Source organism: Pinus tabuliformis, chromosome 3_1, assembly GCF_031772625.1.
Source record: "Pinus tabuliformis cultivar Carrire ecotype Pingquan chromosome 3_1, CPIR1, whole genome shotgun sequence".
In the NCBI taxonomy this organism is placed as follows: Eukaryota; Viridiplantae; Streptophyta; class Pinopsida; order Pinales; family Pinaceae; genus Pinus; species Pinus tabuliformis.
In genome coordinates, this window is record NC_142301.1 from 660,187,431 (window position 1) to 660,199,470 (window position 12,040).

Sequence of the window (12,040 nt, forward strand, 5' to 3'; positions counted from 1 at the left end):
CCTTCTTCCATTCATCCCTTGTGTTGTACCTTAAGAAACCAATTTCCTGGCTGTGGAGAAATTTTGCTTAAGACATTAATGATTATTGTTTGTTGTCACTTATTTGTCACATTATTGTTTGTTGTATTCTTAAATGAAGGACCTGGAAAACTTGGTGTTTAACCCTTAATACATGTGTGATCAGAAAATCTCAGAATGCCATTTGTTGCTAGATATAAATGATGAATGAATAAAGCTATAAGGAGAAGTTTAAGATAATATGTTGCTTAAAACAGAACTTACTATACGTCACTTAGAAGAATTATGAAAATGAGAACTAAATCATAGAAAATATGCTGCTTGACACAGAAACTATTATCTGCGACCCTTGGAGAAGTTAAATATAATATGCTGCCTTACACAAAAACTATTATCTATAACTTAGAAAGGAAGATGAAAACTTCAAGTATATGAGCGCTCTTTTAAGGGATTTTAACTTATCTACATAAGCAAATAAAGACCTGCAACTTCATTAATATACTTGAAAGAAGAAAACATAAGATGACACATGACAGAGAAGTTACAAAATTATACCCAAAAATTCATGGAAACTTCTGATTCTTTCATTAATCAACAACTATATCAGGAATACAGTGGCTTAGTCTCCAGGTCCTCCAAAATTCGAACAACACCCCACTTCTTTGTAAATTTTCCTCTTTTTATACATTGTGAAACAGTTGATGATCTCTAAAACTGTCAAACTACTAAAATTGTTTCTCAAACTATCTGAAGTAAGAATTATTACAAAATATTACATAGAGGGTAAAGACATCTCAAAGAACATAAAATAACTGAACATGACAATGACTGCTGGTCTTTCGGCTCTGTTAATCTGCTGTCGAGTTCCTCTGTATATGCCTTAATAATAATTAATCCGCTTTAATCATAATAAATTGTGCTTGACTTGTGCATAACCTGGGCTTACGTATGTATCAGATGCGTTTTGATTGGCCAAAACACCAGAAAATACACCCAATTGCCTTCCTCTTCAGATTCGGTTTTAACATTAATTTTTCCGTTTACACAGCGAAATTGACGCAAAACACGCAAAGTGAAACTAAAAGGAATTAACTCTGTTTAATAAATCTATCGGATCCGCCTGTTCAGTGCTCCGTTGACTTCCCATCACAAATCGTAATCGGCGCTTTCCATTGTTATATCAACCCAATCCTTAATAAACTGCGATAAGACGGACGCACCGGAGTTATAAAACATAGCATATAAACTATTGGGTCTGGGATCTTTATCGTTGATCGCAGTCGGTGGGACCATATACATATACAAAGGCGCTTTGCGATATGATAGACGCACCAGAGTTATAAAACATAATATATACCATATCGGGTCCGGCCATCGCATATCGCAAAGTGTTATGCGATGATCGCGGACCTGTCGGGGCTTATAAAACATAATATATATATGCTTCAGGTCTAGCCCATCGCATATCACAATCGGCGGAACCAAATGCCTGTACATAATGCGCTATGCTATATAGCGGACCCACCAGAAATATTAAAATGTAATATATAAAATATCGGATCCGCCTATCGCAAATCGCAATCGGCGGAACCAACACCCATTGCTCTGCGGACCCGCCGGGACTTTTAAACACAATGTATATATGTTTCGGGTCCGGCCCACAATCGCAAATCGCAATCGGTGCTATCAGCGGAACCAATCATCCATAACATTGCGGACCCGCCGAACTTTATAAAATGCACTATATATATATATATATATATATATATATATATATATATTTCAGGTCCAGATCTTAAACACTTTAACACTTGTTTCTTTTGCGAATCCGATATATTACTTTGTTTCTTTCTTGTTTCAATATGCAACTATCACTTTATATATATATATATATATATATATATATATATATATATATATATCGGCTCTAGCTCCATATAACCATTTATATAGCGATTTGATTTGTTCGTATATCAACCTTGGCTACACTGGGGAAAAGTGCCTAGTGATCAGGTCAATCAAAATATATATTTAAAACATTATACCATAGTTACTTATTAGATTGATGGATCTTTACAATATGCAGGGGTCGAGTTATATAGTTTTTACATGGCAAATGTAACAAGAAAGTGTATTCCATGAATACCCTGTGTTTGGCATAGTAATTATCAATACATATAAAAATAAATCATGTTGGGTAACCTTAGTGGATTCCCATGCAATTTTAGAATTGAACCCAAATTACACAAACTGTACATCGTTGGAGGCATGTGAATTTGTGTGAACTATTGCATAGGACCAATTACCTTATTTAAATGCTCCATATTGAGGTTTGTTGACTGTGATGTTTACTACTGACTAATTTTTCCTTCAATAATCTTGGAGTTGATCCAATGAACACAAGAGCTTCCTAAAGGTGCCAAAAAGAAAACCCATGTTTTGTTTCTTACTTTGGAGGTCCACAACCATATCAACCATGGATGGGGATTATTGAATGTTGTGTGGGTTACAAGGCTTGGATTAAAATCATCATTAGTGCTAAATAATATTAATTAATCCCTTTAAATCATTAAAACATTGGAAATAATAATAAATAGTTAACAAGTTACCTTGTATCCCTTTAGGTGCAATTTTTCCTATTAATGGTGTGGAAAAGATTATAATATTTAAAAAAGAGCAGAGTTTATAGGGTCAAAAAGGGGTTGACTAATAATGATAATAGCATCAGTTTAGAGCCCTGACAATAACATCAATAATGTTGATAACAATGAAAAAAATGATCAATAATCATGAGAAAAATAACAACAATGGGTATTTTTCATCATTGTGATCACATTCTTCACTTTCTCCATTATTAATTGATTATTATCATTGTTATCATCATCATTGTTAGGTGATTTATATGAGATAAATTCCATTACATTTAAATGCCAAACCGGGGCTCGTAAGCTTGCAAGATGCATGCACAGTATGTATGGGATCAAAGATCATGAATCATTCTACTTGTAAAGAAAAGGAATCATTCTGTAATATAATCAAATATCAAGAAACTGATTCATGAAGGAAACCTAAGAAATCTCATTTTCTTCATTTTTTCCATAATGGTTTCAATGGCATCCCTTGAGGGGTCTGCATGGTAAGTCCCTCCAAATTTCTCCTCTAAATTTAGGACAATATTGAGTTCCCCTCCCAAAATTATTTTTCTGTTATGAGTTTCATTTAAGGTCTCTTGAACTGTATTCCAGCATTGTTCTTTTTCCCTGAATTGATTAGGAGCATATATGTTGACGATGCAAAATTGCTCATTGGTGGTTATCTCTTTAAGACCTGTTCTAATCCAATGTTTTTCCTTTTTTTGTTGTAGCAACTCCCACTTTCCTTTCATCCATAGTGTACAAATTCCCCCTGAGGCCCCTATGGCTTGTTGAGCTGTTCCTTCATAATTTAAAAAAAAAAATTATCATTTTTTCTGAGTCCTGGCAACTAGTTTTGGTCTCCTGGAGCATAAGGATATATGGGTTTTCCTTTACTAAAATATCTTTTGTTGCATTTACTTTAAAAGGTGACCCCAAACCATGACAATTCCAACAGACCACAATCATTATTTATTTGGTTGGTGAGTTGAGGGACCTCTCCCTCTTTGATGATTTTGGTTTTTCTCATTGTTCCCAGAGCTTTTCCCAAAAAAGGAATCCATGGGCTGTTGTGTTCCTAAATCCATCTCTTTTTCTGCCGCTTCATCTCTAAGCTCTTTGTTAGATTTTATTCCTGCTTTCTTTTGGTGATCTAAGATCTAGAGAGATTCCTTAGATTGGTTCCTTGTTAGAATTCTATCCACTGATGAGGGAAGGGGGCTACGATGGGTACTAGGGATTGATGGGGTGAGGGTATGGGAGGGGAGAGATGAGGGGGCGAGGTGGGGAATGAAGGAGGTATATTAGGATCGTCAAGGGGTCCAAATGGGTTGGATTAATGAAGGATGAAGGGATTATGGGGGGATTGGCTGTGATGGGAGATGATGGAGAAGGATCAAGGGGAACTTGTGGTTGGCTTGATGAAGAGAGGGATTGTTAGTTTGCTGATTTTTTATTTTTAACTTGTTCCCATTTTGTTTCAGACTCTTCTAGGTTTTCACTTTCTTGTTTTTTTGGACATCTATTTGTAAAATGACCATATTCATGACATACCTTGCATTTTAATGGTATCTGCTCATAGGCCAGCTATTGTATGTGCGTCCATTGATCTACTTTGATCTTTACTACCTCCGGAAGGCCTTTTCCTAGGTCCACTTTGACACAAATCCTCAGACATGCATGCATGTTCTCTTTTGGTTCACATATGTCAATATACTTCCCGACAACATTCCCGATGGCCTTGGAAAATTCATCTCCCAAGCAATGAAGAAGAAGGTGAGGAAGTCTTACCCATACCAGCACAGCGCTGGGAGCATCCATTTCAGGGTCGAAGTCAGGAGTCCATATTTTTAGATACAACCCCACCATGTCCATGAGGTATGGGTCGTTTCTGAAGATTAAGTCTCGATCTTCCTTTGTTTCAAAGTGAAAGGTGTAATACCCTCTTCAACAAAATCTTATGGAGATTTTTTTGCTTAATGAAGAGGTATGGTTCCTTTCAACCCATTTTTGAACCAAACGAGGGGATGGCCATAGTCCTGTAAACTGGCCAACCAATCCCCTTTCTTCTAGAGACAACGCCGTCTGAAGAGGTAGAGACAAAGGGAGAGAGATCTCTGGGATATCTTCGAGTTTCTTCACAAACTTGGATGTCGACAGTCTGGTTTTTGGAGGGCCAATGGTTGAGATCAAGAATGCAAAGGCATCTACATTTTCTTTTTGCTCAGTCTGACTTCCTAGAGGAAGATCTCCATCCTCCAGTGGCTTCGGTCACTCCATGGACACATCAAAAGGCCGTTGTGGGTTGATCTGAATGCAAGGTAGTTGAGGCCTTTGGGCGCGCCAGGGGAGCTCACAGGAGCACATGTGCAACAACAATTTTTTAATGTGGGGAACTTTAAGTTAACTACGGATTTCTAATGGGATCTGATGCATTAATAATAGTATGAGGATGCATATGTTGCTATAGCTTGATTAAATTGATGGGTTATATTTGTTATTCATACGACTTGAGCTTAATAAGGTTCATTTAGGTTTTAACACCCTTATTTTCATTCCTTAACCTGGTATATTCCTCAAGACCCATTATTTATTCATAACTAACCTATACCATTTAGAGGTGATTGATGCCCTACAAAGGTCATATGTGATGATTTGAGGAATTGTCGTCCATGATGCCTGAGCCAAAGAAGTAAGGCTTAGTGCGAGGGGTTCTCGTTAACCCTCCAGTCCCTAGTTATAGTCAAGGACCCTAGACCCATCCATGATTCCTAATACCTTGCAGTGGCATTTTTATTCTAGTTGAACGCCAAATACTCATTATAGAGGGCATGCCTCATAATTTCTAAGAAATATCACTTCTATCAAAAATCAATGTAATTGCAAGGAAAGGAAGGAATTCTAAGACATATCGTGATCATTGTGGTGTCAACACAAACATCCTTCTTGACAAGTTATGATATTTCACGATTATTGAACAAGGTGTTCATGTAACCATGAATAGTTGCAACATGTTATCCTTGTCATTCAATGGTCAGTCTTGCTTTTGAAAATGAAAATAAATTAGAAGCATTAACCAAAATAGAGCATCAATGCGTCTAAAAAATTGAATCACAAATCTAATTATGAGTTAATAGATTAGAACAAAATTTGGGTTATGAAATGAAGAATATCTAATTATATTTCCGATGATAAATGAAAGGAAAGGGAATCAAATAAAATCTAATTATAAAGTATTAGTATGCAATTTAGATAAAGAGCAAAGGATTGATATGTGACTTAAGTATAAATTGAAAGAGTTACTCACTTGATCTATAAATGAGATACAATCCAAGCTACACTACAAAGTTAATGAAACAGGGGCAACATGGTTGAATTATTGGTCCCTTCTCAACCAACATCACATTTCTTGAGAGGGAACTAAATCACACGCAGGATTTAACCAAAATCACCTCTCGAAAAAAAACCAACAATGGAGTTTTATTAATCTATCTAAAAAATACATAAGAAAATACAAAAGTTCCTAGCGATTAGATCAATCGAAATATATATTAGAACATTATACTATATTTACTGATTTGACTAATGGATCTTTACAATATGCAAGGGTCGAGTTATATAGTTTTTACATGGCGAATATAACAAGCAGGTGTATTCCATGAATACCCTGTGTTTGGCATAGCAATTATGAATACATATAAAAATAAATCATGTCGGGTAAACTTAGTGGATTCCCATGCAATTTTAGAATTTAACCCAAATTACACAAACTGCACATCATTGGAGGCATGTGAATTTGTGTGAACTATTGCATAGGACCAATTACCTTATTTAAATGGTCCATATTGAGGTTTGTTGACTGTGATGTTTACTAGTGACTAATTTTTCCTTCAATAATCTTGGAGTTGATCCAATGAACACAAGAGCTTCCTAAAGGTGCCAGAAAGAAAACCCATGTTTTGTTTCTTACTTTGGAGGTCCACAACCATATCAACCATGGATGGGGATTATTGAATGTTGTGTGGGTTACAAGGATTGGATTAAAATCGCCATTAGTGCTAAATAATATTAATTAATCCCTTTAAATCATTAAAACATTGGAAATAATAATAAATAGTTAACAAGTTACCTTGTATCGCTTTAGGTGCAATTTTTCCATTAATGGCATGGAAAAGATTATAATATTTCAATAAGAGCAGAGTTTTATAGGGTCAAAAGGGGTTGATTAATAATGATGATAGCATCAATTTAGAGCACTCACAATAAAATCAATAATGTTGATAACAATGAAAAAAATGATCAATAACCATGAGAAAAACAACAACAATGAGTATTTTTCATCATTGTGATCACATTCTTCACTTTCGTTATTAGTCATTGATTTTTATCATTGTTATCATCATCATTGTTAGGTGATTTATATGAGATAAATTCCATTACATTTAAATGCCAACCCGGGGCTTGTAAGCTTGCAAGATGCATGCACAGTATGTGTGGGATCAAAGCTCATGAATCATTCTAGTTGTAAAGAAAAGGAATCATTCTGTAATATAATCAAATATGAAGAAACTGATTCATGAAGGAAACCTAAGACGATCTCATTTTCTTCACATAACTGATAGTAAGTGTGACCAGAATTCAATTGCTCTAAATATCATGTCTAGATTGCTTATATATGCACGAATATGACTATAGTATGATCTTGTGTTCTATGCCATTTAGTGAATTTATAAACCATTTGTGTCCAAAGGAAATTAAATCTTTGATGAACAAACTAGATTCAAAAGTCAGTGACTAGTTCTTTGTTCTAGACCTCCTTATGAGGCATAGGAAGTAGTCTTTGACTTAACAGCTTAAGTGTTCTTGCTATAAAAACGAGGTTAGATTTGAGCATTAGATAATTATAGATATTGTTCACAATCAACTGAAACATATCACTGAAATGTGAAATAAGGTATCGTTTAGGAAAAGTATAAAGGCCGTAATAAAATTGATTGCTAATTTCTTTACAGCTAACCTCCCAAAGGGATTTGAAGTACAATTTTTCACCTTGATTTTTCTTGTACATGTAGAAAGTGATTATTCATTTATCAAAATATGACTATAATAACTCTGAATTGCATTAAATTATAGTAGCACAAAAGAAAATGCAAGAGACAACATATCAAACCAACATGAAGACTATAAATAAATGGGTAAATATATGAAAAAGAAAGGAAAAATAAAATGCTACAATTTACCTAACTGTATAGCTACAAAGATAAAATCAAGTGCTACAATAAGATGATCTAAATGCTACAATATAAAACCCAAATCAAAATTGGAAACTAATTTAAGTAAAAAAATACAAAACAATGGGATGTTACTTGGGTCGAGGTTTCCTTCCCGACCTATGAAACGTGCTTGGAGGAAAATTAGATCAAGTCACAACCAATGAGAAATGTCTTTGGAAATCAACCAACCTCATATATTAAATATCATACCTCTAATTACAGAATAATAGAGCTCAATTCTTTGGACTAAAAGAGCATGTTGAATTCATTTCCCCAATCTTGGAATTGGGAAGAAATTACAAAATACCATTTACTCAATCTGAAAGAATATGAATCAATTAGGTATCTTTGAGAATAAATTACAACCTAATTTCTAACCATAAGCCAATTTTATTTTGCCTATTCTGCGAATATGAGCATAATTTGTATTTGCCTGTTTTTTTTAAATATGGGCACAACATGAAATCTAGGAAAACCTTAATTAAATAACCAACCATTAATCTCAAATCATGCCTTATTTTGTCAAATGGCCCTCACCTTACTCAATTTGGGGCATCCTACCAAGAAACCCATGTTCTATATCCTTTAAGATTCACCTTCATTCGCACATAAATCACCTTCAAAGATCATTTCTTGGAAATTGTTGCCAACTTTGACCATAACCATGAGTTGGAGGCTCATACATGCATCCTAGGTGCACTTTGAGTATCAAAAAATCATTATTATCGAGGGTACTAGCAAGAAAACCCCTATTCTAGCAAGGGTACTAGGAGTGATTAATTAATAAATAAAAGACGATAATAAAAAAGGCTGTGATTAATTAATAAATAGAAGAGGATAATAAAAAAAGCTGTGATTAATTAATAAATAGAAAAGGATAATAAAAAAGTGCTGTGATTAATTAATAAATAAACGAGGATAATAAAAATAAAAATAAAAAGAAAAAGAAGCTGTGATTAATTAATAAATAAACGAGGATAATAAAAATAAAAAGAAGCTGTGATTAATTAAATTAATAAATAAACGAGGATAATAAAAATAAAAAGAAGCTGTGATTAATTAATCAATAAAAAAATTTGGACCATTTCTCGATTTGTGCGTGTCATCCTTGCGCAGGGGCCATGCTAATCTTCTCTGTATCGTTCCAATTTTATCGGATGTCTCCGAAGAGACACTAGAGACTGCACTCTACTTCATTATCCAATGTCTAAATGTATTTCGCGTTACGCATGTGGGAATATATTGCGACGTTCCACGCCTTCCCTTCCGTCTTTCTGTATGTACGTGTTACCAATAACAAGAAGCCGATGATGTTTGTGTCGAATAATATTCATTCATTGGTTTGCGTGAGATTTGGGGTTTGAATCTCAGTGGGAATTTAGTATTATCATCAACTATGCGCTCTCACATTTACATTTTGTGGTTTGCAAGACGGTTACCATAATTGTTACAGCGAGAGCGTTTGCGGTCCAACGGTTACGGTTAGAGCTTCCTTCCTTCCTTGTGCGGAAGGTGAGTAGGCTTGCGGCAGGTGTTTGCCGCAAAGCGTTTGTAGTCCAACGGTTAGGATAATTGCCTTCCAAGCAATAGACCCGGGTTCGACTCCCGGCAGACGCATCGTCAGGTCCTTGACCTATTTTTAGATTTGTATTAGATTGGATTCCAATACAAATACATACATACATTTAAATCCCAGAAGATCTCCGCTCCGCGATGTTACAATGGAAAAAGTAAAATCCGATTCCAGCTGTGTCCTCCCTCATACATACAAAAACAGTTTTGAAACCCCGTTGCCGCGATGAAAAAAGAACAATCCCATTCCAGCTCTGTCCTCCCTCATACAAAAACAAAAACATTAACATTTTTAAAACCCGCAATGTAAAATAAAATTAAAATTCCGTTGCCGGACTCGAACCCGGGTCTCTCGGGTGAGAGCCGAGTATCCTAACCAGCTAGACTACAACGGAGCTGTGATCGCTTTGTGCACGGACGTTTCTGTGAAACCCAGAGGCACATCCATCACTCACTCTACTCTAATAATAGATTGCCTCAATCTACTATGATCAAAAAGGAGAAGTATGGACTTATTTTATTTCATCATCCCACCGCACCGCACCGCACCGCATTAAAAGAAAAACAAACACAAAGTGCTCAAATCTTATTTCATCATCCCACACACCGCACCGCATTAAAAGAAAAAGAAAAACACAACCATTGGTTGTGAAACAGAGCAACGAGGTTCCACCGAGATTTGAACTCGGGTTACTGGATTCAGAGTCCAATGTCCTCACCACTAGACCATGGAACCACATGAAATGCCAAGCATAAATTATCCCAACAATTCCAATTCCTATCACCAGAAACAACACGACCATACGAATTTTGCAATTCATATTGATGCCACCACTACTTCTCAGATTCACAAGTGTGTTTTGGCCCACACATCTTACAAACTTAATTATTCCTATTCATGTGTCGCAAATTTTGAAAATCGTGTGGAACTAACCGTTGTAAAAATCCCAAATGCGCGCGCTTCTGTCCAACCAGTGCCTCTCTCTCATATGAAGGTTTGGAACCTTCACCCAATAATAATGGTAATCGTAATCGTGCACAATAAATAACATAACTCAATATTGTCGCAAAATTTTGCCATTCGGGTTAAGATTTCCATTTCCTTCCTCACAAATATACACACCAAAAAAAAGGCTTTTTCCTCACTTCTATCTTTTCCCTCTGATGTACTGTTTTCACCTTTGCTCTCGTGCTTTTATCTTTCGTTGTCACCTTGTTCATGGCCCTTTTACTAATAACTCCCATTTCCATGGAGTGCCTCTTTGAAGATGGTCTTCGTCAACAAAGCTCATGGATATCTTAAATAAGGTCACGCACCTACACCTTGGCTTTTCACTTTACTCAACTTGTCAACTATCAAACAATTAATCATGTAACTCAAATGCGATTTCTGTAAGGTGTTTGGGCATGGAGAAGGCCTTGTAGGGGTATTCTCACCTTCAAAAGTCTACTACAACAGTTGTAACTTGCAGTGTTTATCTTAGGTTCACTTTTCTCATTATGTTATGTCGGGGGAAGTTTTGTTATGTGCTTCAATGTGGAATTGAAGTGCCCACATGCTCATTTTAGCTCATTTCAGTTGCAGTATGACATCTTTGTAGGAGATTCTTTGTGTTGTTGTTGTTTGTTGAGAGTTATTTTCATGAGAAAATTACCTTGTAGGGGTAATAGCCACATGTTTACCATCAGCTAACTATTTATGTACTCCATTTTTCTATTGAATATATGAGTGGTCTAGCTATGTTACCAGGCCCATAGATGTAGCCCAGAAAGGGTGAACTCCATCAACAAATAATCTGTTATCTCTTCATTATGCCTGCAAGAGTTATGTGTTGTTATGTTTCTTATGTTAAGTTGCATGTGAAGACTAATTCATGACTTGAAGAGACATTGAAAAAACCTGTTTGTTTCAAGACCCATTTTATCTTGCAAAGCGTCAACACAATCCTATTTTTGTTTTTATTTGATTTTAGAAAAGAGGAAGAAGACACCTATTCCAACTTTAGATCATTTTGGTATCAGAGCACCAGTTGACAAAGTTGCAAGAATGGGCAGACAAAAGACTCTCAAAAGAGCTAGAGGAGTAGAATTTGGCTCTTCGTATGGAGAACATAGAGTTGAGAACGATGCTAAAGATGGTTGAAGAGGAGAAGAGACGCGTGTGACTTCAGTTTCAGCATGTGTTTTGAAGAACAAGTTGCTGAAAGTTCTACTCTTGTACCATCCAGATAAACCTCTACAATGAAGCCAGTATGTGGTCATGGTTCAAATAGTGGTTTTGGACCATATTTCGAAGATGATGCATGTGCATTTTGAAAACATCTTCAAGAAACACACCATATGCTAGTGGATAAGAGTGGGTGGCTATATTCATATGAAATATCATTGTCGTCGTCATCAGAAGCCAAAAACATGAATGATAAGTTTAAGGAGGTAATTAGCATTTCAAGTACCATTCGTTCCGTTTATGTGCATAGCACTTCTTTTGCAGCGTTTGAGCAACATACCAAAGGCAGAGGTATGAAGTTGATTTCCAGGATGGGT

General features: G+C 35.7%; 4 non-coding genes across 4 annotated transcripts; 1 reads left to right on the forward strand and 3 right to left on the reverse strand.

Moving 5' to 3' along the window:
- Positions 1-8,994: 8,994 nt before the first annotated feature.
- Positions 8,995-9,097, reverse strand: LOC149188824 (U6 spliceosomal RNA). The gene has a single exon (XR_016256618.1). It is a non-coding gene; the product is annotated as a U6 spliceosomal RNA (small nuclear RNA).
- Positions 9,098-9,469: 372 nt separating this feature from the next.
- TRNAG-UCC (transfer RNA glycine (anticodon UCC)) lies at positions 9,470-9,541 on the forward strand. The gene has a single exon. It is a non-coding gene; the product is annotated as a tRNA-Gly (tRNA).
- Positions 9,542-9,819: 278 nt separating this feature from the next.
- Positions 9,820-9,891, reverse strand: TRNAE-CUC (transfer RNA glutamic acid (anticodon CUC)). Its single transcript has one exon. It is a non-coding gene; the product is annotated as a tRNA-Glu (tRNA).
- Positions 9,892-10,160: 269 nt separating this feature from the next.
- Positions 10,161-10,232, reverse strand: TRNAQ-CUG (transfer RNA glutamine (anticodon CUG)). The gene has a single exon. It is a non-coding gene; the product is annotated as a tRNA-Gln (tRNA).
- Positions 10,233-12,040: the final 1,808 nt, after the last annotated feature.